Consider the following 25010-nt stretch of genomic DNA (forward strand, 5'->3'; position numbering starts at 1 on the left):
AGAGGTAATAACAGGTCATAAGAGGAAATATCAGGTCGCAAGAGAGCTCTTAACCATCAAGATATAGAAGATGTTTGTACCGTGTACTGTTTTGGCCGTGTATGTACTGAAATAATACATTTATTCCAATAGACTTTTATTTTACCAATAATCACACTCAACTCAACTCAAAACACATATAACTACTTTTAAGTATAGCCTAGATTACAGTTTCCTTTCTTTTGAACGCAATACACACTGCTTCATGAAAACGTCTCCATATTGTAACATGGTTATTTACAACCAGGTGGTACACACCATCCAATATGTGACGATCGTTGTCGAAAAGAGGAGACCAAGGTGCAGCGTGGTAAGTGTTCATATTACTCTTTTATTTAACTCAGAACACTAAAATAAAATAATAAACAACAGAAAACGAACGTCACGTTCTGCAGGCTTACTGAGCAGTACAAAAACAAGATCCCACACAGAAGGAGGGAAAAGGGCTGCTTAAGTATGATTCCCAATCAGAGACAACGATAGACAGCTGTCTCTGATTAGGAACCATACTCGGCTCAACACAAAGAAATAGAAAACATAAAATGGCATAGAATGCCCACCCCACATCACACCCTGACCTAACCCAAAAAAGAGAAAATAAACGGCAATCTAAGGTCAGGGCGTGACACAATAAACTAACCATATCCCGTTGCCTTTATGTTTTCACTGCCAACATACAGTAGTACTATATTGCACAGTAAATCTCCAGTTAGCTCCCAGGACACTGAGGAAGGACACTGAGGCAGAGGAGCCACAGCACAAAGCGACAGTAGGAGCCACAGTCATTATTGTCTAACTAAAGCCATCAACATGGCCAGTCCACATATGTTCATTAGGAAAGCTGGTAATAAAGGGATTTTTAGAGCTCCCTCACACAACAGCTTCCATCCTGCTGGAGAGGATACAGACAGGGAGTGATTTGTACTTTTTTGATAACAGATGTCCCTAGTTATGGAAATGAAGTTTTTTTTTTACTGGTTTATTCTGTCACATAACACTTCTCCAACTGCAGAGACTGGTGGATTCCCAAATACTACCCTATCCCGTATTTAGTGAACTACTTTTGACCAGGGTCCGTAGTGCTCTGGTCAAAGGTAGTGCACTAGATAGGGAATAGGGTGCCATTTGCAACATAAACACTGTCTCATTAGAATACCAATATATTCTACTGCATCAGACCTCTCTTTGATTTCCTGTTATAGAATATTAAGGTCAATAAATAACTCACAAGCAGCAAAGTGCAACAATGCCCATCCCATCTCTATATTTCTACAGGCCCTATAGGCTCACATTTCTACAAGCCCAAAAGGCTCACATCTCTACAGGCTCTACATCTCTACGGGCTCTACATCTCTACATGCTCTACATCTCTATTGGCTCTTCATCTCCTCAGGCTCTACAGGCTCTACATTTCTATAGGCTCTACATCTCTACATGCTCTACATCTCTATAGGCTCTACATCTCCTCAGGCTCAACAGGCTCTACATCTCTACAGGCTCTACATCTCTACATGCTCTACAGGCTCTACATCTCAACAGGCTCTACATCTGTACATCTCTACATGCTCTACATCTCAACAAGCTCTACATCTCTACAGGCTCTACATCTCCACATGCTCTACATCTCTACAGGCTCTACATCTCTACAGGCTCTACATCTCTACAGGCTCTACATCTCTACAGGCTCTACATCTCAACAGGCTCTACATCTCTACATCTCTACATGCTCTACATCTCAACAAGCTCTACATCTCTACATGCTCTACATCTCTACAGGCTCTACATCTCTACAGGCTCTACATCTCTATGAGCTCTACATCTCTACATCTCTACATCTCTACAGGCTCTACATCTCTACATGCTTTACATGCTCTACAACTCTACAGGCTCTACAACTCTACAGGCTCTACATCTCTACAACTCTACAGGCTCTACATCTCTACAGGCTCTACAGGCTCTACAACTCTACAGGCTCTACATCTCTACAACTCTACAGGCTCTACATCTCTACAGGCTCTACATCTCTACAGGCTCTACATCTCTACAGGCTCTACATCTCTACATGCTTTACATGCTCTACAACTCTACAGGCTCTACAACTCTACATGCTTTACATGCTCTACAACTCTACAGGCTCTACAACTCTACAGGCTCTACATCTCTACAACGCTACAGGCTCTACATCTCTACAACTCTACAGGCTCTACATCTCTACAGGCTCTACAGGCTCTACATCTCTACAGGCTCTGCAGGCTCTACATTCCTACAGGCCCTAAAGGCTGAGGGGTAGTTCAATTAATACATACCAGACCCTCTGATTCAGTACAGGCATCAAGTCATCATTCATGACCCTAACCCAACCCTCTGATTCAGTACAGGCATCAAGTCATCATTCATGTACAAATTAATCAACGGCAGTTCAATACATAGTAATCCATTACTGTGATGTTAGGGGAAGTGTGTGTGTGTGTGTGTGTGTGTGTGTGTGTGTGTGTGTGTGTGTGTGTGTGTGTGTGTGTGTGTGTGTGTGTGTGTGTGTGTGTGTGTGTCTGTGTGTGATGCTATTATCATTGTTTAATGTAGGTTATTGTCAGCGGTTACCCTGCAGCTGACCTGACTACAGTCAGAATGTTGTCATAGTAATTATCATTGGAGAAAACAAAGCCATCTGTGTCAAACACACACATCTCGTCGCAACCACCTGGCTCTGTTCTGTTTTGTCTTCCATTAATCTAAACCAATTAGCTTGTCCGTCACCTTTACCGGGTCTGTCTAAATGAAACTTACAGAACCGTAGAGCATAGATAGTATTTCATTTCCTCATGTCACTAATTGCTAATTGGAGAGGTAAATTGCTCAAGTCTGGGTGGGTGTTGGGGTTTAATGTTATTGAGCCGGTCTAGGTGGGTGTTGGGGTTTAACGTTATTGAGCCGGTCTAGGTGGGTGTTGGGGGTTAACGTTATTGAGCCGGTCCGGGTGGGTGTTGGGGTTTAATGTTATTGAGCCGGTCTAGGTGGGTGTTGGGGTTTAACGTTATTGAGCCGGTCCGGGTGGGTGTTGGGGTTAACATTATTGAGCCGGTCTAGGTGGGTGTTGGGGTTTAACGTTATTGAGCCGGTCTAGGTGGGTGTTGGGGTTTAACGTTATTGAGCCGGTCCGGGTGGGTGTTGGGGTTAACATTATTGAGCCGGTCTAGGTGGGTGTTGGGGTTTAACGTTATTGAGCCGGTCTAGGTGGGTGTTGGGGTTTAACGTTATTGAGCCGGTCTGGGTGGGTGTTGGGGTTTAACATTATTGAGCCGGTCCGGGTGGGAGTTGGGGTTTAACGTTATTGAGCCGGTCCGGGTGGGTGTTGGGGTTTAACGTTATTGAGCCGGTCTAGGTGGGTGTTGGGGTTTAACGTTATTGAGCCGGTCCGGGTGGGTGTTGGGGATTAACGTTATTGAGCCGGTCTAGGTGGGTGTTGGGGTTTAACATTATTGAGCCGGTCCGGGTGGGTGTTGGGGTTTAACGTTATTGAGCCGGTCTAGGTGGGTGTTGGGGTTTAATGTTATTGAGCCGGTCTAGGTGGGTGTTGGGGTTTAACGTTATTGAGCCGGTCCGGGTGGGTGTTGGGGTTAACATTATTGAGCCGGTCTAGGTGGGTGTTGGGGTTTAACGTTATTGAGCCGGTCTGGGTGGGTGTTGGGGTTTAATGTTATTGAGCCAGTCTAGGTGGGTGTTGGGGTTTAACGTTATTGAGCCAGTCCGGGTGGGTGTTGGGGATTAACGTTATTGAGCCGGTCTAGGTGCGTGTTGGGGTTTAACGTTATTGAGCCGGTCCGGGTGGGTGTTGGGGTTTAATGTTATTGAGCCGGTCTAGGTGTGTGTTGGGGTTTAACGTTATTGAGCCAGTCCGGGTGGGTGTTGGGGATTAACGTTATTGAGCCGGTCTAGGTGGGTGTTGGGGTTTAACATTATTGAGCCGGTCCGGGTGGGTGTTGGGGTTTAACGTTATTGAGCCGGTCTAGGTGGGTGTTGGGGTTTAACGTTATTGAGCCGGTCCGGGTGGGTGTTGGGGTTTAATGTTATTGAGCCGGTCTAGGTGGGTGTTGGGGTTTAACGTTATTGAGCCGGTCCGGGTGGGTGTTGGGGTTAACATTATTGAGCCGGTCTAGGTGGGTGTTGGGGTTTAACGTTATTGAGCCGGTCTAGGTGGGTGTTGGGGTTTAACGTTATTGAGCCGGTCTGGGTGGGTGTTGGGGTTTAACATTATTGAGCCGGTCCGGGTGGGAGTTGGGGTTTAACGTTATTGAGCCGGTCTGGGTGGGTGTTGGGGTTTAACGTTATTGAGCCGGTCTAGGTGGGTGTTGGGGTTTAACGTTATTGAGCCAGTCCGGGTGGGTGTTGGGGATTAACGTTATTGAGCCGGTCTAGGTGGGTGTTGGGGTTTAACGTTATTGAGCCAGTCCGGGTGGGTGTTGGGGTTTAATGTTATTGAGCCGGTCTAGGTGGGTGTTGGGGTTTAACGTTATTGAGCCGGTCTAGGTGGGTGTTGGGGTTTAACGTTATTGAGCCAGTCCGGGTGGGTGTTGGGGATTAACGTTATTGAGCCGGTCCGGGTGGGTGTTGGGGTTTAATGTTATTGAGCCGGTCTAGGTGGGTGTTGGGGTTTAACGTTATTGAGCCGGTCCGGGTGGGTGTTGGGGTTTAATGTTATTGAGCCAGTCTGGGTGGGTGTTGGGGTTTAACGTTATTGAGCCAGTCTGGGTGGGTGTTGGGGTTTAACGTTATTGAGCCAGTCTAGGTGGGTGTTGGGGTTTAACGTTATTGAGCCAGTCTGGGTGGGTGTTGGGGTTTAACGTTATTGAGCCAGTCTAGGTGGGTGTTGGGGTTTAACGTTATTGAGCCAGTCCGGGTGGGTGTTGGGGTTTAATGTTATTGAGCCGGTCTAGGTGGGTGTTGGGGTTTAACGTTATTGAGCCAGTCTGGGTGGGTGTTGGGGTTTAACGTTATTGAGCCGGTCTGGGTGGGTGTTGGGGTTTAACGTTATTGAGCCGGTCTGGGTGGGTGTTGGGGTTTAACGTTATTGAGCCAGTCTGGGTGGGTGTTGGGGTTTAACGTTATTGAGCCAGTCTGGGTGGGTGTTGGGGTTTAACGTTATTGAGCCGGTCCATTCACATCGACGGGGCTGTAGTGGAGCGGGTCGAGAGGTTCAAGTTCCTCGGTGTCCACATCAGTAAGGACCTATCATGGTCCAAATACACCAACATAGTTGTGAAAAGGGCTCGACTGCACCTCTTCTTACTTATGCCACTGTTATGAATGTGTCATAAACAACACTTCAAACTTATTTAACCAAGTAAATCCCATTGAGATAGCAATAGCTTTTTTAAAGGAAATCCTGAGTACAACAATAAGACGCAAGCAAAACGTCCAAATAAGGCGTGTCACCTGTTTATTTAGCTGGTAACTAGTCTACGGGGGTTCTTTATGTAAATGAAGGTGGATCACATCAGAATTAAATAATTCCTCCCTTCGCAGGGTTTGATAATCAGCCTGGTGAACACTAGTCCCCTCTCACCGCCCTTCCCTAGTCCCTCCTTCCCTTCTTCTCCCAAGTGCTTTCCAGTCCCTCGCTCTCTACTCATCAGTGCTCTCCAGTCCCTCCTTCCCTTGCTCTCTTCTCCACAGTGCTCTCCAGTCCCTCCTTCCCTTCCACTCTTCTCCTCAGTGCTCTCCAGTCCCTCCTTCCCTTCCACTCTTCTCCTCAGTGCTCTCCAGTCCCTCCTTCCCTTCCTCTCTTCTCCCCAGTGCTCTCCAGTCCCTCCTTCCCTTGCTCTCTTCTCCCCAGTGCTCTCCAGTCCCTCCTTCTCTTCCTCTCTTCCCCCCAGTGCTCTCCAGTCCATCCTTCCCTTCCTCTCTTCTCCACAGTGCTCTCCAGTCCCTCCTTCTCTTCCTCTCTTCTCCACAGTGCTCTCCAGTCCCTCCTTCTCTTCCTCTCTTCTCCATAGTGTTCTCCAGTCCCTCCTTCACATCCTCTCTTCTCCCTAGTGCTCTCCAGTCCCTCCTTCTCTTCCATTCTTCTCCCCAGTGCTCTCCAGTCCCTCCTTCTCTTCCACTCTTCTCCATAGTGCTCTCCAGTCCCTCCTTCTCTTCCTCTCTTCTCCCCAGTGCTCTCCAGTCCCTCCTTCTCTTCCTCTCTTCTCCCCAGTCCCTCCTTCTCTTCCATTCTTCTCCCCAGTGCTCTCCAGTCCCTCCTTCTCTTCCACTCTTCTCCATAGTGCTCTCCAGTCCCTCCTTCTCTTCCTCTCTTCTCCCCAGTGCTCTCCAGTCCCTCCTTCTCTTCCTCTCTTCTCCCCAGTCCCTCCTTCTCTTCCACTCTTCTCCCCAGTGCTCTCCAGGAGTTGTCAGTAACCTAATTGGCACCTCCAAGAGGAAGCATCTATTTTGGTGAGTCCGTTTTAAATAGAATCTGCACGGCCAACTCTGCATGTGCTGCTGCTGAGAGTCCATCTCTTCTCTCATTGGTCCTATGGAAGTCACAGGAGGACAAATGGCATCGAGATGAAAATTCATTAAAAAAAATTCATTAAAAAATTCATTAAAAAAACAAAAATTCTTTAAAAGCCTTAACCCATAGTCATGAGGTCATAGGTGTTAGGTCTGACAGTAGTGATTAAAGTGGTAAGGAGGTGGTAAGGAAGCTCTAGAAATTGGTTGATTGATGGTTTTTGCGACTGCACTTGAAGAGACTTTCAAAGTTCTTGAAATTTTCCGTATTGATTGACCTTCATGTCTTAATAGTAATGATGGACTGTCGTTTCTCTTCGCTTATTTGAGCTGTTCTTGACATAATATAGACTTGGTCTTTTACCAAATATGGCTATCTTCTGCATACCAACCGTACCTTGTCACAAGTCAACTGATTGGCTAAAATGCATTAAGAAGGAAAGAAATTCCACAGGGTGGCTACTTTCAAGAATGTCAAATAAAAAATATATTTTGATTTGTTTAACACTTTTTTGGTTCTACATGATTCAATATGTGTTATTTCATAGTTTTAATGTTTTCACTATTATTCTACAATGTAGAAAACAGTAAAAGTAAAGAAAAACCCTGGAATGAGTAGGTGTGTCCAAACTTTTGACTGGTAATGTATATTTTTTTAAACCGAACCGACCACAAAAAAACAGTAATTGCTACTGCCCTTAATCTTAATGGAAAATGGAGAAATATTCAACAATCCTACTGCAAGTCATGCTCTAGTAAATTTGCTCACAGATACTCCTTCACATAGTTTTTTTATTCTCCAGATCTCCTGGCAATAATCACCTATTCATGTCTACGTACTGCACTAAGTTCACTGTCTTGTCTACGTACTGCACTAAGTTTACATTTACATTTACATTTCCGTCATTTAGCAGACGCTCTTATCCAGAGCGACTTACAAATTGGTGCATTCACCTTATGATATCTAGTGGAACAACCACTTTACAATAGTACATCTATATCTTTTTTTTGGGAGGGGGGGGTAGAAGGATTACTTTATCCTATCCCAGGTATTCCTTAAAGAGGTGGGGTTTCAGGTGTCTCCGAAAGGTAGTGATTGACTCCGCTGTCCTGGCGTCGTGAGGGAGCTTGTTCCACCATTGGGGTGCCAGAGCAGCGAACAGTTTTGACTGGGCTGAGCGGGAACTGTGCTTCCGCAGAGGTAGGGAGGCGAGCAGGCCAGAGGTGGATGAACGTAATGCCCTTGTTTGGGTGTAGGGACTGATCAGAGCCTGAAGGTACGGAGGTGCCGTTCCCCTCACAGCTCCGTAGGCAAGCACCATGGTCTTGTAGCAGAGTTCACCGTCTTCTTGTCTACGTACTGCACTAAGTTCACCGTCTTCTTGTCTACGTACTGCACGAAGTTCACCGTCTTCTTGTCTACGTACTGCACTAAGTTCACCGTCTTCTTGTCTACGTACTGCACTAAGTTCACCGTCTTCTTGTCTACGTACTGCACTAAGTTCACCGTCTTCTTGTCTACGTACTGCACTATGTTCACCGTCTTCTTGTCTACGTACTGCACTAAGTTCACCGTCTTCTTGTCTACGTACTGCACCAAGTTCACCGTCTTCTTGTCTACGTACTGCACGAAGTTCACCGTCTTCTTGTCTACGTACTGCACTAAGTTCACCGTCTTCTTGTCTACGTACTGCACTAAGTTCACCGTCTTCTTGTCTACGTACTGCACTAAGTTCACCGTCTTCTTGTCTACGTACTGCACTAAGTTCACCGTCTTCTTGTCTACGTACTGCACGAAGTTCACCGTCTTCTTGTCTACGTACTGCACTAAGTTCACCGTCTTCTTGTCTACGTACTGCACTAAGTTCACCGTCTTCTTGTCTACGTACTGCACTAAGTTCACCGTCTTCTTGTCTACGTACTGCACTAAGTTCACCGTCTTCTTGTCTACGTACTGCACTAAGTTCACCGTCTTCTTGTCTACGTACTGTACTAAGTTCACCGTCTTCTTGTCTACGTACTGCACTAAGTTCACCGTCTTCTTGTCTACGTACTGCACTAAGTTCACCGTCTTCTTGTCTACGTACTGCACTAAGTTCACCGTCTTCTTGTCTACGTACTGCACTAAGTTCACCGTCTTCTTGTCTACGTACTGCACTAAGTTCACCGTCTTCTTGTCTACGTACTGCACTAAGTTCACCGTCTTCTTGTCTACGTACTGCACTAAGTTCACCGTCTTCTTGTCTACGTACTGCACTAAGTTCACCGTCTTCTTGTCTACGTACTGCACTAAGTTCACCGTCTTCTTGTCTACGTACTGCACTAAGTTCACCGTCTTCTTGTCTACGTACTGCACTATGTTCACCGTCTTCTTGTCTACGTACTGCACTAAGTTCACCGTCTTCTTGTCTACGTACTGCACTAAGTTCACCGTCTTCTTGTCTACGTACTGCACTAAGTTCACCGTCTTCTTGTCTACGTACTGCACTAAGTTCACCGTCTTCTTGTCTACGTACTGCACTAAGTTCACCGTCTTCTTGTCTATGTACTGCACTAAGTTCACCGTCTTCTTTTTTCACTGTCATCAGTGAGACTCAGTCTGCGTCCCAGATAGAACCTTATTCCCTACAGAGTGCACTACTTTTGACCAGAGCCCTAGGGAAAAGGGTGCCATTTTGGATGTAGACTCAGTTGATGGATAAATCTGAGTTTGGGGGTGGTTGTCTCTATAACATAACCCCTATATTCATTCCCCCATTATAAACAGAACCTAGCGGTTAAGAGCTGGTCGCAGTAACCAGATGGTCGCTGGTTCGAGTCCTCAAGCCGGCGAGGGGGTAAAAAAATCTGCCGTTCTGCACTTCAGCAAGGTAGTTAAACCCAACAACAACAGCTCCCCAGGAGTCGATGGCGTGGACGTGGATAAAGGCAGCCCCCCGCACTTCTCTGATTTAAATGCGGAAGACACATTTTGGTTGAATGCATTCAGTTGTGCAACTGACTAGGTATCCCCTTTCCCAATCTGATAGATCTGTGTTTGGGGGAGCCTGTGACTGTCTGTATAACATAACCCCTATATTCACCCATTACAAACAGAACCAATCTGCTTCCTGTGTTAGCCATAGCTAAGCCCATCCATTGACCTTCATATAATGGTGGCACCAGGTGTTTTTTCTCTCTGTCTGTTTAATTATTCAACCGTTCATTTTCAATGGGATTCAAGTCTGGGCTTTGGCTGGGCCACTCAAGGACTTTCACATTCTTGTTCTCAAGCCATTCCAGCATTGCTTTGGCTGTATGCTTGGGGTCATTGTCCTGTTGAAATGTAAATCTTCGCCCTAGTTTAAGGTCGTTTGCACTCTGAAGCAGATTCTCATCAAGGATGTTCCTGTATTTGGCTCCATTCATTGTTCCCTCTGTCCTTACCAGTGTCCCAGTCCCTTCCACTGAAAAGCATCCCCATAACATGACGCTGCCACCACCATGCTTCACGGTAGGGATGGTGTTAGGCGAATGATGAGCTGTGCCTGTTTTTATTCAGGCCAAAGAGTTCAATTTTTGTCTGATCAGAGTCTTTCACGTGCCTTTTTGCAAACTCCGGGCATGTGGTCATGTGCCTTTTTCTAAGGAGTTGCTTCTGTCTTATCACTCTCCCATAAAGCCCAGATTGGTTAAGTGCTGTAGTGACTGCTGTCCTTCTGGCAGGTTCTCCCATCTCAGCCTAGGAACTCTGTAGTTCTGTCAGAGTGGTCATTGGGTTCTTGGTCACCTCCCCCACCAAGGGCATTCTTGCCCGGTTGCTCAGTTTGGTCGGAAGGCCAGCTCCTGCGCAGTATAACTGCAGTTAGAGTGCAGTATAACTGCAGTACGCTGCAAATACTGCATCCAAAATAATATATATTTTTTTTTTTACTGCAGTAGTTTTGAAGTGTAACTGCAGTTACAGTGCAGTATAAATACAGTTGAACTGCAGTACACTGCAATTATTCCGCAATTACTGCGTCCAAATACCAAAGTCGACTGCAGTTACTGTACTTTTACTGCAGTTTCAAAACGGCAATCTTTTTTGTTGTTGTAAGGGAGACCCCTGTACTCTTGGAAACTTACAACACTTTAGACTTTTTTTATATACCCTTTCCCAAGATATATCCCTCATCACAATTTTCTATCAGAGATCTACAGACAGTCCCTTGGACTTCATAGTATAGTTTCTGCTCTGACATGCACTGTCAACAGTGGGACCTTTATATACACAGGTGTGTTGCTTTTTACATTGCGTCCAAACAATTGAATTGGCTACAGGTGGACTCCAATCAAGTTGTAACGACGTCTCAAGGATGATCAAAAGGAAATTGGATGCACCTGAGCTCAAATTTGGAGCGTCATAGCAAAAGGGTGTAAATACTAGATATGTCTGTATTTCATTCTTCAATAAAGGTGAAACATTTTCTAAAAACATGTTTCACTTTGTCATTATGGGTTATTGGGTTTAGATGGGTGAGGAAAATAAATCAATTTAATCTATTTTGAATTCAGGCTGGAACACAACAACATTTGGAGTAAGTCAAGGGATAAAAATACTTTCTCAGCCTATTAGAACCTCCACAGAGTTACTTTCCACTTGGCTTAGCAGGAATTCACGCCAATTTCACCATGTCTCTGTCCTCTATGCCAGCTAAACACACAGACTGTCAATCTGACACATTTGGAATGGAGCCTACATATACACATGCGCAACCAGGCACACACACACACACACACACACACACACGCACGCATGCACACACACCCCCCCCCCACACACACACACACAGCAATTTACCTCCAGGAGTCTCTTGATATGCTGTGGCTATGCAGTATCTGATAAGGTTCAATTCTACGTCTGACAGAAAGGTTACTGACACTATCATGTCAACAACATCCAGTATATATATGACTGTTTGAGCCCTTCAGCTCTGCATGTCAGACGGTAAGAGTGCTTCTGAGTTTAGTGCTCTGCTCAGTGAACACGTCACAACCATAACTGTCACACCATTCATACAGTTGAAGTCGGAAGTTTACATACACTTAGGTTGGAGTCGTTAAAACTAGTTTTTCAACCACTCCACCAAATTCTTATTAACAAATTATAGTTTTGGCAAGTCGGTTACACTAAGTTGACTGTGCCTTTAAACAGCTTGGAAAATTCCAGAAAATGATGTCATGGCTTTAAAAGCTTCTGATAGGCTAATTGACATAATTTGAGTCATAATTTGAGTCAATTGGAGGTGTACCTGTGGATGTATTTCAAGGCTTACCTTCAAACTCAGTGCCTCTTTGCTTGGCATCATGGGAAAATCAAAGGAAATCAGCCAAGACCCCCAGAAAAACATTTGTAGACCTCCACAAGTCTGGTTCATCCTTGGGAGCAATTTCCAAACTCCTGAAGATACCACGTTCATCTGTACAAACAATAGTACGCAAGTATAAACACCATGGGACTACGCAGCCATCACACCGCTCAGGAAGGAGACGCATTCTGTCTCCTAGAGATGAACGTACTTTGGTGCGAAAAGTGCAAATCAATCCCAGAACAACAGCAAGGGACCTTGTGAAGATGCTGGAGGAAACAGGTACAAAAGTATCTATATCCACAGTAAAACGAGTCCTATATCAACATAACCTGATCTATTCCTTGCTCAGCAAGGAAGAAGCCACTGCTCCAAAACCGCCATAAAAATGCCAGACTACGGTTTGCAACTGCACATGGGGACAAAGATCGTACTTTTTGGAAAATTTCCTCTGGTCTGATGAAACAAAAATAGAACTGTTTGGCCATAACGACCATTGTTATGTTTGGAGGAAATGGGGGAAGGCTTGCAAGCCGAAGAACTCCATCCCAACCGTGAAGCACGGGGGTGGCAGCATCATGTTGTGGGGGTGCTTTGCTGCAGGAAGGACTGGTGCACTTCACAAAATAGATGGCATCGTGAGGAAGGAAAATTATGTGGATATATTGAAGCATCATCTCAAGACATCAGTCAGGAAGTTAAAGCTTGGTCGCAAATGGGTCTTCCAAATGGACAGTGACCCCAAGCATACTTCCAAAGTTGTGGCAAAATAGCTTAATTAAGATCAACAAAGTCAAGGTATTGGAGTGGCCATCACAAAGCCCTGACCTCAATCCTATAGAAAATTTGTGGGCAGAACTGAAAAAGCGTGTGCGAGCAAGGAGGCCCACAAACCTGACTCAGTTACACCAGCTCTGTCAGGAGGAATGGGCCAAAATTCACCCAACTTATTGTGGGAAGCTTGTGGAAGGCTACCCAAAACGTTTGACCCAAGTTAAACAATTTAAAGGCAATGCTACCAAATACTAATTGAGTGCATGTAAACTTCTGACCCACTCGGAATGTGATGAAAGAAATAAAAGCTGAAATAAATAATTCTCTCTACTATTATTCTGACATTTCACATTCTTAAAATAAAGTGGTGATCCTAACTGACCTAAGACAGGGAATTTTTACTAGGATTAAATGTCAGGAATAGTGAAAAACTGAGTTCAAATGTAGTTGGCTAAGATGTATGTAAACATCTGACTTCAACTGTAGATACACCTCCCCTTTCCTGTTATTCACATAGAGCACCTCTCACTGTCTATCTCTCAACCCTTAGCCGCTGCCGAGTCTCCTACAACCGGCAGTCCCTGTTTTCAGGGGAAGTGGAAAGAGAGCCTTTTGGACATTAACAAGGCGACATTTCATCCTAATTGGTTGAACAGTGCAGAAGAGAACCAATCCCGACAGTTTTTTGATTCTTGTCAAGACCAGTATGTAGGGATCTAGTTTCAGATGTTTCTTTTAAGCCTGCTACATTAGGTTATCCAACCCTAAACCAGATTTGGTATAAGGTTAAATAACCTAGCTCCTACAAATACATACACTATAATCAGACAGGCTTCAAAGCACACATTGAGTCTTGCGAGTGGGGCGTATGGTGTACCCTGATTCTGGGCCCTACGAGGTACCCTGATTCTGGGGTGTATGGGGTACCTTGATTCTGGGGCATATGGGGTACCCAGATTCTGAGGCATATGGAGTAACCTGATTCTGGGCCCTGCTGGGTACCCTGATTCTGGGGCGTACGGGGTACCCTGATTCTGAGGTGTATGGGGTACCTTGATTCTGGTGCATATGGGGTACCCAGATTCTAAGGAGTATGGAGTAACCTGATTCTGGGCCCTGCCGGGTAATCTGATTCTGGGGCGTACGGGGTACCCTGATTCTGAGGTGTATGGGGTACCTTGATTCTGGTGCATATGGGGTACCCAGATTCTAAGGCGTATGGAGTAACCTGATTCTGGGCCCTACCGGGTACCCTGATTCTGGGGCGTATGGGGTACCGTCATTCTGGTGCATATAATGAAGGTACCCTGATTTGTTATGGGAAACCCCCTGTGTACCCGTAAATCAAACCATGAAACTGGTTGACATTGGAATGACATAAACGTGTTATTAACATGTTATAAACATGACAGTGGTCATGTTCCGGACTCTAACATTGCTCTTTCTGACACTGCTCATTCTGATATTTCTTAATGTTTTTTATACTTTTTGGATTGTGTGCATATTGTTTTGTATTGCTAGGTATTACTGCACTGGTAGAGCTAGAAACACAAGCATTTGGCGGCACCCGTGATAACATCTGCAAATCTGTGTACACGACCAATAAACTTTGATTTCACTGGATGGGGTTGTGGGTTGTGACCCAACAATTCTGTTGTCATCAGCTGGTCGTTGGTTACAGATGAGACAGTATTAATGAGAGACACTTATTCAGTACAGCCAAGTGTTTTCTGATCTAAACTAATTTTGTCCTCCATGGTGTCGAGGGTTCCTGCATAATTTTCCGCTCCATCGACCTGTGAGACCCAGTGAGACGCAATCTTAAGATCCCCAAAATTGGAAAAAGATCTCTCTCTCTTTCACTCTCTCTCTCTCTCTCACTCTCTCTCTCTCTCACACCCACACACACACACACACACACACACACACACACACACACACACACACACACACACACACACAAACTGATAACTACTAGGTAGGTTTTAGGGATGAGTCAGAAAACAACACTCTTACTGCATACAGAGATGAACAGGGTTGGCTAAGTTACTTTCTGAATGTAATCAGTTACAGTTACTAGTCACCTGTCCAAAATTGTAATCAGTAATATCACTTTTGGATTACCCAAATGTAACAGTGTAGGTTCCGTCCCTTTCTTCGCCCCAACCCGGGCCCGAACCAGGGACCCTTGCACACATCAACAACTGACACCCCACGAAGCATCGTTACCCATCGCGCCACAAAAGCCGCGGCCCTTGCAACGCAAGGGGAAACCTTACTTCAAGTCTCAGAGCGAGTGAGTCACTGATTGAAATGCTATTAGCGCGCACCACCGCTAACTAACTAGCCATTTCACATCGGTTACACTCACCCCCCTTTTGACCTCCTCCTTTTCCACAGCAACCAATGATCCGGGTCAACAGCATCAATGTAACAGTGTAGATTCCATCCCTCTCTTCGCCCCAACCCGGGCTCGAACCAGGGACCCTTGCACACATCAACAACTGACACCCACCGAAGCATCGTTACCCATCGCGCCACAAAAGCCGCGGCCCTTGCAACGCAAGGGGAAACCCTACTTCAAGTCTCAGAGCGAGTGAGTCACTGATTGAAATGCTATTAGCGCGCACCACCGCTAACTAACTAGCCATTTCACATCGGTTACACAAACTCAGTAACATAATCTGATTACTTTACGATATTTTTTGGATTACTTTCCCCTTGAAGAGGCGTTAGCAGAAGACAAAAAGGATCCATCAAATGCATTTGGTGAGACATCATAGTGGTCAAACTTAAACTTTCAATGCTGAATTGAATGTCTGATAAAAACAGAAAAAGTGCCATAATGTATTGTTTTTGTTGCAAACATCGTTTCTGATTTTAAAAGTAATTCAACAGGTATTCATCTAGTTTTTTCACAAGTATCTGTAATCCGATTACAATATTTTTGCTGTTAACGTAAACGATTACACTTACAGTTTTTTGGTAATCAGATTACATGTAACTGATTAAATGTAATCAGTTACTCCCCAAACCTCTTGATTAAATAGGGGCCATGAGACTCAGGTGAGGTAAAACACATCAGATTTAGTGTTGTGTTTACAGGGAACACATCAGATTTAGTGTTGTGTTTTCAGGGAACACATCAGATTTAGTGTTGTGTTTACAGGGAACACATCAGATTTAGTGTTGTGTTTTCAGGGAACACATCAGATTTAGTGTTGTGTTTACAGGGAACACATCAGATATAGTGTTGTGTTTTCAGGGAACACATCAGATTTAGTGTTGTGTTTACAGGGAACACATCAGATTTAGTGTTGTGTTTACAGGGAACACATCAGATTTAGTGTTGTGTTTACAGGGAACACATCCGATTTAGTGTTGTGTTTACAGGGAACACATCCGATTTAGTGTTGTGTGTTTACAGGGAACACATCCGATTTAGTGTTGTGTGTTTACAGGGAACACATAAGATTTAGTGTTGTGTTTACAGAGAACACATCCGATTTAGTGTTGTGTTTACAGGGAACACATCAGATTTAGTGTTGTGTGTTTACAGGGAACACATCAGATTTAGTGCCGTGTGTTTACAGGGAACACATCCGATTTAGTGTTGTGTGTTTACAGGGAACACATCCGATTTAGTGTTGTGTTTACAGGGAACACATCCGATTTAGTGTTGTGTTTACAGGGAACACATCCGATTTAGTGGTGTGTGTTTACAGGGAACACATCCGATTTAGTGTTGTGTGTTTACAGGGAACACATAAGATTTAGTGTTGTGTTTACAGAGAACACAGCCGATTTAGTGTTGTGTTTACAGGGAACACATCAGATTTTGTGTTGTGTTTACAGGGAACACATCCGATTTAGTGTTGTGTTTACAGGGAACACATCAGATTTAGTGTTGTGTGTTTACAGGGAACACATCAGATTTAGTGTTGTGTGTTTACAGGGAACACATCCGATTTAGTGTTGTGTTTACAGGGAACACATCCGATTTAGTGTTGTGTTTACAGGGAACACATCTGATTTAGTGTTGTGTGTTTACAGGGAACACATCCGATTTAGTGTTGTGTGTTTACAGGGAACACATAAGATTTATTGTTGTGTTTACAGAGAACACATCCGATTTAGTGTTGTGTTTACAGGGAACACATCAGATTTTGTGTTGTGTTTACAGGGAACACATAAGATTTAGTGTTGTGTTTACAGGGAACACATCAGATTTAGTGTTGTGTGTTTACAGGGAACACATCCGATTTAGTGTTGTGTGTTTACAGGGAACACATCAGATTTAGTGTTGTGTGTTTACAGGGAACACATCCGATTTAGTGTTGTGTTTACAGGGAACACATCCGATTTAGTGTTGTGTTTACAGGGAACACATCCGATTTAGTGTTGTGTGTTTACAGGGAACACATAAGATTTAGTGTTGTGTTTACAGAGAACACATCCGATTTAGTGTTGTGTTTACAGGGAACATCAGATTTTGTGTTGTGTTTACAGGGAACACATCAGATTTAGTGTTGTGTGTTTACAGGGAACACATCAGATTTAGTGGCGTGTGTTTACAGGGAACACATCAGATTTACTGTTGTGTTTACAGAGAACACATTACATTTACATTACATTTAAGTCATTTAGCAGACGCTCTTATCCAGAGCGACTTACAAATTGGTGCATTCACCTTATAATATCCAGTGGAACAACCACTTACAATAGTGCATCTAAATCTTTTAAGGGGGGGGGGTTAGAAGGATAACTTTATCCTATCCCAGGTCCGATTTAGTGTTGTGTTTACAGGGAACACATACGATTTAGTGTTGTGTTTACAGGGAACACATACGATTTAGTGTTGTGTTTACAGGGAACACATCCGATTTAGTGTTGTGTTTACAGGGAACACATCAGATTTAGTGTTGTGTGTTTACAGGGAACACATACGATTTAGTGTTGTGTTTACAGGGAACACATCCGATTTAGTGTTGTGTTTACAGGGAACACATCAGATTTAGTGTTGTGTGTTTACAGGGAACACATCAGATTTAGTGGCGTGTGTTTACAGGGAACACATCAGATTTAGTGTTGTGTTTACAGGGAACACATCAGATTTAGTGTTGTGTGTTTACAGGGAACACATCAGATTTAGTGGCGTGTGTTTACAGGGAACACATCAGATTTAGTGTTGTGTTTACAGGGAACACATCAGATTTAGTGCCGTGTGTTTACATTTACATTTACATTTAAGTCATTTAGCAGACGCTCTTATCCAGAGCGACTTACAAATTGGTGCATTCACCTTATGATATCCAGTGGAACAACCACTTTACAATAGTGCATCTAAATCTTTTAAGGGGGGGGTTGGAAGGATTACTTTATCCTATCCTAGGTATTCCTTAAAGAGGTGGGGTTTCAGGTGTCTCCGGAAGGTGGTGATTGACTCCGCTGTCCTGGCGTCGTCAGCGGAGTCAATCACCACCTTCCGGAGACACCTGAAACCCCACCTCTTTAAGGAATACCTAGGATAGGATAAAGTAATCCACCAATTTGTAAGTCGCTCTGGATAAGAGCTAGTGCCGTGTGTTTACAGGGCAGAGAGTGCAGAGTGATTATTCTGTGCATTCAGAATTTATTCAGACCCCTTGACTTTTTCCAAATGCTATGTTATTCTAAAATAGATTAAATAAAACATTTTCCTCATCAATCTACACACAATAAACCATAAAAACTTTTTTTTAAACACACATACTTTATGTACATAAAAGTATTCAGACTCTTCACTATACGACTCCAAATTGAGCTCAGGTGCATCCTGTTTCCATTGAGCATCCTTGAAATGTTTCTAAAATTTGATTGGAGTCCACCTGTGGTAAATTCTATTGATTGGACATAATTTTGAAAGGCACACACTTGTCTATATAACGTCCCACAGTTGACAGTGCACATCAGAGCAAAAACCAAGCCTCAAGGTCGAAGGAATTGTCCCCAAGAGGTCCCCAAGAACAGTGGCCTCCATCATTCTTAAATGGAAGAAGTTTGGAACCAGCAAAGACTCTTCCTAGAGCTGTCCGCCTGGCCAAACTGAGCCATCTGGGGAGAAAGGCCTTGGTCAGGGAGGTGACCAAGAACCCGATGGTCACTCTGACAGAGCTCGAGAGTTCTACTGTGGAGATGAGAGAACCTTCCAGAAGGACAACCATCTCTGCAGCACTCCACCAATCAGGCCTTTATGGTAGAGTGGCTTCGGGACAAGTCTCTGAATAGTATGGTAGAATGGCCAGACGGAAGCCACTCCTCAGTAAAAGCCACATGACAGCCCACTTGGAGTTTGCCAAACGGCACCTAAAGACTCTCAGACTGGGAGACTAGACACGATCAAGGGAAAGATGAACGGAGCAAAATACAGAGAGATCCTTGATGAAAATCTGCTCCAGAGTGCTCAGGACCTCAGATTGGTACGAAGGTTCACCTTCCAACAGGTCAACGACCCTAAGCACACAGCCAAGACAACGTAGGAGTGGCTTCGGGACAAGTCTTTGAATGTCCTTGAGTGGCCCAGCCAGAGCCCGGACTTGAACCAGATCGAACGTCTCTGGGGAGACCTGAAAATAGCTGTGCAGCGACGCTCTCCAGAATGGGAGAAACTCCCCAAATACAGGTGTGCCAAGCTTGTACCGTCATACTCAAGAAGACTGGAGTCGCTGCCAAAGGTGCTTCAACAAAGTACTGAGTAAATGGTCTGAATACTTACGTAAATGTGATATTTCAGTTTTTTATTTGTAATAAAAACCTGTTTTTGCTTTGTCATTATGGGGTATTGTGTGTAGATTCATTGCTATTTAATCAATTTTAGAACAAGGCTGTAATGCAACAAAATGTTGAAGAAGTCAAGGGGTCTGAATACTTTCCAAACACACTGTATCTTGATCAAATTCCACAACAGGAGCACACATCCTAATCATTCTGATACTTTCATTATTCCTCCACCCACCTCCTCCGAAACCATCCCTTCTTCCTCCTCCGAAACCATCCATCCCTTCTCCTCCAGGCCACCACTCCTCCCTCCATCCCTCCCTCCTCATCCGGCCACCACTCCTTCCTCCATCCCTTCTCCTCCAGGCCACCACTCCTCCCTCCATCCCTCCCTCCTCCTCCGGCCACCAATCCCTCCCTCCCCCATCCCTCCCTCCTCATCCGGCCACCACTCCTTCCTCCCTCCATCCCTCCCTCTTCATCCGGCCACCACTCCTTCCTCCATCCCTCCCTCCTCCTCTGGCCACCACTCCTTCCTCCATCCCTTCTCCTCCAGGCCACCAATCCCTCCCTCCCCCATCCCTCCCTCCTCATCCGGCCACCACTCCTCCCTCCCTCCATCCCTCCCTCCTCATCCGGCCACCACTCCTTCCTCCATCCCTCCCTTCTCCTCCAGGCAACCAATCCCTCCCTCCCCCATCCCTCCCTCCTCATCCAGCCACCACTCCTTCCTCCCTCCATCCCTCCCTCCTCATCCGGCCACCACTCCTTCCTCCATCCCTCCCTCCTCCTCCGGCCACCACTCCTTCCTCCATCCCTTCTCCTCCAGGCCACCAATCCCTCCCTCCCCCATCCCTCCTTCCTCCTCCGGCCACCACTCCTTCCTCCATCCATTCTCCTCCGGCCACCACTTCTCCCTCCATCCCTCCATTCTCCTCCGGCCACCACCCCTCCTCCGGCCACCACTCATCCCTCCATCCCTTCTTTCTCTTCCGGCCACCACTCCACCCTCCATCCCTCCTCCGGCCACCACCCCTCCTCCGGCCACCACCCCTCCTCCGGCCACCACTCCACCCTCCATCCCTCCATCCCTCCTCCGGCCACCACTCCTCCCTCCATCCCTCCCTCATTCTCTCTTCCCTCCCTCCTCCGCCTCCAATCCTCCATCGTTCCCTCCCTTTTCTCCTTCTCAGCTCCCCCCTCTATCCCCCTCTCATCCATCCACTCCCCCACTCATCTTCCCTCCTCCCCCTCTGTCCCTATCCTCCCCTACATTGATTCCCTAGGGGCAGTTAGACTGAGAAGCAGCAGTTATTCTGAGAAGCAGGAGAAACATAAAACAGGTCCCTGGAGGACAGCAATCTATGGTCTCAAACACTGGGCCCAGGGGATCCACACACACAGACACACATTTCACTACTATTTGTCACAAATCTCTCTGTTGTGATATAGCCTCTGTGATTTTCTCTGTGTGATTCTCAGCAGGTAATGAATTCCATCGGATCCCACACACACACACACACACACACACACACACACACACACACACACACACACACACACACACACACACACACACACACACACACACACACACACACACACCACATCCATTGACTGGCATAATTCTACTCTAACCAATCTATCACACCAAATCAGTGGGGCCAGCAGAGGGCATGGGGGAGGGGGGGGAGCAGAGTGCATGGGGGGGCCAGCAGAGGGCATGGGAGGGGCAGCAGAGTGCATGGGGGGCAGAAGAGGGCATGGGGTGGTGGGGGGCAGCAGAGGTCATGGGGGGGCAGCAGAGGGCATGGGGTGGTGGGGGGGCAGTAGAGGGCATGGGGGGCAGCAGAGTGCATGGGGGGGCAGCAGAGGGCATGGGGGGGCAGCAGAGGGCATGGGGGGTGGAGCCAGCAGAGGTCATGGGGTGGTGGGGGGGCAGCAGAGGGCATGGGGGGCAGCAGAGGGCATGGGGTGGTGGGGGGGCAGCAGAGGGCATGGGGGGCAGCAGAGGGCATGGGGTGGTGGGGGGGGCAGCAGAGGGCATGGGGGGCAGCAGAGGTCATGGGGTGGTGGGGGGACAGCAGAGGGCATGGGGTGGTGGGGGGGCAGCAGAGGGCATGGGGTGGTGGAGCCAGCAGAGGTCATGGAGTGGTGGGGGGCAGCAGAGGTCATGGGGTGGTGGGGGGGCAGCAGAGGGCATGGGGTGGTGGGGGGCAGCAGAGGGCATGGGGGGTGGGGGGGGCAGCAGAGGGCATGGGGGGTGGAGCCAGCAGAGGTCATGGGGTGGTGGGGGGCAGCAGAGGGCATGGGGGGGCAGCAGAGGGCATGGGGTGGTGGGGGGGCAGCAGAGGGCATGGGGGGGCAGCAGAGGGCATGGGGTGGTGGGGGGACAGCAGAGGGCATGGGGTGGTGGTGGACAGCAGAGGTCATGGGGTGGTGGGGGGACAGCAGAGGGCATGGGGTGGTGGGGGACAGCAGAGGTCATGGGGTGGTGGGAGACAGCAGAGGTCATGGGGTGGTGGGGGGGACAGCAGAGGGCATGGGGTGGTGGGGGACAGCAGAGGGCATGGGGTGGTGGGGGACAGCAGAGGTCATGGGGTGGTGGGGGGACAGCAGAGGGCATGGGGTGGTGGGGGGGACAGCAGAGGGCATGGGGTGGTGGGGGACAGCAGAGGGCATGGGGTGGTGGGGGGGACAGCAGAGGTCATGGGGTGGTGGGGGGACAGCAGAAGGCATGGGGTGGTGGGGGGGCAGCAGAGGGCATGGGGGGGCAGCAGAGGGCATGGGGTGGTGGGGGACAGCAGAGGTCATGGGGTGGTGGGGGACAGCAGAGGGCATGGGGTGGTGGGGGACAGCAGAGGGCATGGGGTGGTGGGGGGACAGCAGAGGTCATGGGGTGGTGGGGGACAGCAGAGGTCATGGGGTGGTGGGGGACAGCAGAGGGCATGGGGTGGTGGGGGGGACAGCAGAGGGCATGGGGTGGTGGGGGACAGCAGAGGGCATGGGGTGGTGGGGGGACAGCAGAGGTCATGGGGTGGTGGGGGACAGCAGAAGGCATGGGGGTGAGTCTCTATATGTGGAGTAGTAAAGAAACGCCGGAGATAGAGATTCACTGATGCTCTCTAGTGTCCTCAACCATAATAGAAACAGTCAGTCTGTGTGTGTGTGTGTGTGTGTGTGTGTGTGTGTGTGTGTGTGTGTGTGTGTGTGTGTGTGTGTGTGTGTGTGTGTGTGTGTGTGTGTGTGTGTGTGTGTGTGTGTGTGTGTGTGTGTGTGTGTGCATACGTTATACCAAACCTGCCTGTTCTAGAGAGCGACACAGAACCATACAGAGCACAGGGAGGAAAAGAGAGAGAGAGGGTTGACTGTCAGCAACCTTCTAGAGAATATTCTCTCCAAATCTCTTCTTCCTCTGTGGAATGGTAAGTGTTCCAGAACAGAGAACTGGTGAGGTATTGACTGGCCTGGATTCTGAGTGACTTATGTGAATTTCCCTGTTGTGACTTTAGTTTAGGAGCTGGTCTGCACCCACGGGGCACAGACGTCAGTTCAAATTCCAGTTTTGATTTACATTTGGTTGAGTTGTCAACTAACGTGAATTCAAATGTGAAATCAACACAAAATGTCACCATGTCGTTGGATTTAGGTTCAAAGTCGGGTGAGGAAAAAGACAATATGCCCTTAACGTTGATGACTTGTTGCAAATCCAATCAGTTTTCCACATTGATTCAACGTCATCACATAGATTTTTGGGGTTGAATTGACGTGGAAACAATGTTTCTTCAACCAGTTTTTGCCCAATGGTAGATAGGATAGACCTACCACCTCCATAGGTACAAATAATGACTTGGGTCATGGGGTTTGATCTTTCCAGGGAGTAAGAAAAGGACACAGAGGAAAAAATAAACCCATTGGTCTTTCCAGGGAGTAAGAAAAGGAAATGAAGAAGAAAGAATTGTGAAATAAGAAAAAAAAACACTAGTTTTTACCCTTCAGGGGGTTGGTGACATTTTGTCAGTACTGTTTTTGATCCATCTCTCCAGCACCAGGAAGCCACACAACAGAAACACAGTGTTTATTGCATTGCTGAGAAGGAAGCTGCAAGTAAACATTTTGTTGGGCAGTGTATACTGTACCATGTGTATCATGTACATACGACTAAAACTAATCACACACTGGTTATCTGGAGCCACTTAGCTAAAGTCCTTGTTAACGTTAGGTCATTTTACACTGTTACACAGGATCTCAGCTATACTGGTGGAGACACACAGAGAGGAATCAACATGGAGAAATACAGCTGGAGTCACAGTTACTCATCCTCTTGTGCTTATTATTATGTCTGAAGTAAGCAAACAAACCATTTAGTGTATGTAAAGGAAACGAACCCATGAATCATACAGCCAAGATTCTCAACCAGTAAGATGCTCAACCAGCAAGATGATCAACCAGCAAGATGCTCAACCAGCAAGATGATCAACCAGCAAGATGCTCAACCAGCAAGATGATCAACCAGCAAGATGCTCAACCAGCAAGATGATCAACCAGTAAGATGATCAACCAGCAAGATGCTCAACCAGCAAGATGCTCAACCAGCAAGATGATCAACCAGCAAGATGCTCAACCAGCAAGATGATCAACCAGTAAGATGATCAACCAGCAAGATGCTCAACCAGCAAGATGCTCAACCAGCAAGATGCTCAACCAGCAAGATGATCAACCAGTAAGCTGATCAACCAGCAAGATAATCAACCAGCAAGATGCTCAACCAGCAAGATGCTCAACCAGCAAGATGCTCAACCAGCAAGATGATCAACCAGTAAGCTGATCAACCAGCAAGATAATCAACCAGCAAGATGCTCAACCAGCAAGATGCTCAAACAGCAAAATGATCAACATCAAGATTCTCAACTGACAAGATGCTCAACCATCAAGATGATCAACTAACAAGAATCTTAACTGACAAGATACTCAACCATCAAGATGCTCAACTAACAAGAATCTTAACTGACAAGATACTCAACCATCAAGATGCTCAACACGCAAGATTCTTAACCAACAAGATGCTCAACTGACAAGATACTCAACTAACAACTCAATACACAAACAACCTACTTACCGACCAAACCAACTGATCCAAAAACCACACAGAGCACATCCCTGGCCTAAGCACAGCTGGACCTCGACTATTCCATTTCCTGTCTGTCTAACCCTCCACGCCAAAGAGACTGAATATAGACCGCTCCAATAGAAACAGAAATCAAATCAATTTTATTTGTCTCATACACATGGTTAGCAGATGTTAATGTGAGTGTAGCGAAATGCTTGTGCTTCTAGTTCCAACCATGCAGTAATATCTAACAAGTAATCTAACCTAACAATTTCACAACAACTACCTTATACACACAAGTGTAAAGCCATGAATAAAAATATGTACATAAAAATATATGAATGAGTGATGGCCGAACGGCATAGGCAAGATGCAGTAGATGGTATAGAGTACAGTATATACGTATGAGATGAGTAATGTAGGGTATGTAAACATTATATAAAGTGGCATTGTTTAAAGTGGCTAGTGATACATTTATTACATCAAGATGGCAATATGCAGTAGATGGT

At 46.3% G+C, this 25010-nt stretch overlaps 1 protein-coding gene across 4 annotated transcripts in view; it reads right to left on the reverse strand.

Annotated features, from left to right (window-relative positions):
• LOC106572802 (copine-5) overlaps nt 1–25010 on the reverse strand; it is a 213880-nt gene that overhangs the window by 181566 nt on the left and 7304 nt on the right. The window lies entirely within an intron of this gene.

Source organism: Salmo salar, chromosome ssa15 (genome assembly GCF_905237065.1).
Source record: "Salmo salar chromosome ssa15, Ssal_v3.1, whole genome shotgun sequence".
In the NCBI taxonomy this organism is placed as follows: domain Eukaryota; kingdom Metazoa; phylum Chordata; class Actinopteri; order Salmoniformes; family Salmonidae; genus Salmo; species Salmo salar.